We start from the raw sequence: 3,536 nt of genomic DNA, 5'->3' as shown, positions 1-3,536 counted from the left end.
GCTGAGGTGGCTCAGCCAGTAAAGGCCCTTGCCACCAAGTCTGATGACCTGAGTTTGATCCCCAGGCCCTACAGGACAGAAGTGACTACTGCTAGTTGCTCTCTGGCCATCATATACACCACGGCACACCTCCCAGCCCCATAAATAAGTAAATGATTCACTTAAAAATGTTATCACCCAGCTGAAAAGTCAACTTGATTCTCATGGCTTTATCTAGCATTCTGAAAATTCTGGTATATCTTATTAGTCATTTGCTGGGTAGGGTGTGTCCATAAAAATTGTCCATTTTCTTGACGAAGTAAAGGCATGTGTGGTAGCTAAGAGAAAGCATCTTTTCCAGCTTCTTTAAACTCAACCAATAGACTGGTAGATGTGATCATGCCTGCTAAGCTAGATGTTGCGAACATCAAGCCAAACTAGAAGCAGGTGGTGCAAACCAAAGCCACTTGACATATTCTCAGAAAGTATACACCAATTATAGAGTAACCATGGTGACAAAGCAGCCATAATCATTACCTGAGCCATAGACCCACCACTTTAAATCCTTCCATTATTCACTCTACAGAGTAACATTGTGAAGTTGGTATCATTTTTCTCCTTTTTATAAATACAGAAAGCTAAATCATAGAAATATTAAATAATTGTCCAAACCACACAGAAAAAGTAATGTAGCAGGAATTTGAATACAAATTCATCTGCGTGTTTTTAAAAGTCAGATTCTTTCTCACAGCATTATTACTCTCTAAATCATTAATAATAGTCAATCCATGTTGCTATTAATTCTTGCTTCTTGTCTAGGGACACCAAGCAATGATCCGGTCCTTGTAAGATTAAGGTAAGTTATGTAAAATGGTTCATGTTTCTTTGTAATATTTTCAGGTAAGACCAATTTGTGAGAGTCAAAGGTTTCTTCTAGCTAATGTCATTTTGTGGCCAGTTCCTTGCCTGCCAAGATCACACGGTGGCATCTCCTGAATGAATGGTATACTTTCACTGTAAAATGGGTGTTACTGTGCATATATTGTACCAGCAGGCGTATGAGTCAGGATAAGCTAGCTGCTGTAACAGATGATCCCCACATCTCAGTGGCTCAACATAATAAAAGTTTAATTCTTGCTCATGCAAAGTCTCATTAGGACATTCATTAATGGCCTTTTATTCAGAGCAGGTCTCTAAAAGTGGTGACTCGGGGATCCAGTCATCTCCCGAGGGTGTCATTCTCACATGGCTCCCCTAAGGCTGCCGTGAGAGACAAGGAGCGCACAAGCAGAGTCCATTCTCTGAAAGTAGAACATACGACTAATAGAACACTTAACGTGCATCACTTGCGTTCACAGTCCGTCTTCCGAAACTTGTTAACGGCCACACCAAAATTCAAAGGAGCTGGGGAGTGGAAGTTCCCAGTTACATAACTATAATGTTGTACAACTTGACATTACAGAAGGAGGCTCTATGTGTTGGAAGGCCGTGGAGCTGTTTCTATCACAGCCAGCAGGAGCTGATCCGAATTTGGGAAAAGCATATAAAAAGCAAGATTCCCCACTTAGCATCATGGATACTGTAACCATGAATCTTGTCCTGTGCATTTTATTGGATGAATTAATCAGCCCATCATAAGTTGAACTGTGCTTTTCCTCCTTCATCCCTAAAAAGAGATGTCTACTGGACACCTGGAAATGTGGCCTTTTTTGGAAAAAGATCTTGGTAGACACTAAGGACCCTGTAAGGTCATCTTGACATAACTGAGTGGACCTTAAATTCAAGGACTCCTGCCTTCAAAAGTCACAGGAAGGAAGGCCAGGAGGAGATGAAAGGAAAAGCCACAGATACATTGTCACAAGCCAATGAATGCTTGGGGCTACCACCAGCTGAGGAGATCAGGACTTCTTCCCTCAAGCCTTCTGAGGCCAAGGGACTCCAATGATGCCTGCTGCTAGATCCTTGGCCTGGAGAACTATCAGAGGAGACGATGCTGCTCCTTCAAGTTACGCATTTGTTATGGTGGACACACACACACACACACACACACACACACACACACACACACACACACCAAGCAAACAAAAAAATCAAATGCACAACCTAAAAGGGGTATGCTAGTAATCATATACCTTGGAATTGTGCTCCTCCAAAATTCACGCTAGAGCCCTAGTCTAGCAGAATTGACTTGACTACATCCGGAATCAACTAAAACCTCAAGAGTAACCTTGTTCATACTGCCTTGACCTCAGATTTTCAGCCTCCAGAACTGTTAGAAATAAGTGTCTATTGTAGGAAGCATCTTTCTATGGTGCTGTTATGATAACCTTGGGAGACTAGCATGTGGCAAGGCAGAGAGCCTTTCTGGAAGTAAACTGAAGGCACCAGAAGATCCAGGGTGTCAGCCTTTGAGAGAGCACTTCCTAATAAGCAAATGAGCCAAGAGTCCCAGCTACCTACATATTGATGGAGAGTCTAGAACATGAAATACTATTTACTCAAGAACAAGGTGAGGTGTTTTTTTTTAATTCCATTTCTGAAATGGAAAGTACAACCAATAAATGTATTTCTCCTTAAAATCTCGTTTTGAAATGCTTTTTCTTTTCATCGATGCATCTTACGAGCAAGGAGAGCAAGTCCATTGAAGTATACAATAGTAGGTAAGCACATCACATGCTCCAACAACCTGAAAGTGGGCTTGCTGTTCGCAGGCTGCTGGTGTCAGCCTGTGCCAGTTCGAAGAATCTCCTTGGGCTCCTTTACCCCAGTCTAGCTACATCTTGAAGTCAGCCACAGCAGGGTATCATGCTGTGGAGAGTGTCAATTACCAGCCTACCACCAGACTAGGCAACACTGGCATGCCTTCTGTATGAAAGAGGCTTGATGACTGGCCTAGTTAACTCATGCTAGGCCGTGATCTCAGATTTCAAGGAGGACCAATCCCAACCACAGGTTTCCCTCTGTCAAAACTCGGTAACTCAACAGTGTTAATCACTTAACTCTTCAAATAAGGACCTGTTCCAGGCTACAACACACGCATAGCACATGAGCTTGTCATTCAGGACGCTGTTCAAGGCTGCCATCCACTTGAACAATATTTAAAGCTACAGCTCAGTAGCGTTTCTGAATCTTCTTCAGTACCATAATAACAAGGCTTTCCTTGCATGGTTAGGTTTGATATATTCAGCTCTTACTCTCCTGTCTAGAATACATGTCAATGTGTAAAGCTATTACCAGGTAAAATGAAAATGCACTTACAAGTTATATTGTCTCATGATTAGACAATGTTAGAGGATGTTACCTAGTTATCTAGTAATAGTGCCATTGGTTTCCCTCTGTCAAAACTCGGTAACTCAACAATGTTAATCACTTAACTCTTCAAATAAGGACCTGTTCCAGGCTACAACACACGCATAGCACATGAGCTTGTCATTCAGGACGGTGTCAGCCATGGGCTATCTGTCCCTGTGACAAGGGAGACAGGATGTAATCTACCTTTATTTCGACTTCAAAAGCTTTGCAACTGTATGGGAGAAAGGAATTGGCAGTACTTAAAA

This window comes from Peromyscus eremicus, chromosome 9, assembly GCF_949786415.1.
Source record: "Peromyscus eremicus chromosome 9, PerEre_H2_v1, whole genome shotgun sequence".
Taxonomy (NCBI): Eukaryota; Metazoa; Chordata; class Mammalia; order Rodentia; family Cricetidae; genus Peromyscus; species Peromyscus eremicus.
The sequence above is the reverse complement of the archived record's forward strand: the minus strand, read 5'-3'. Positions refer to the sequence as shown.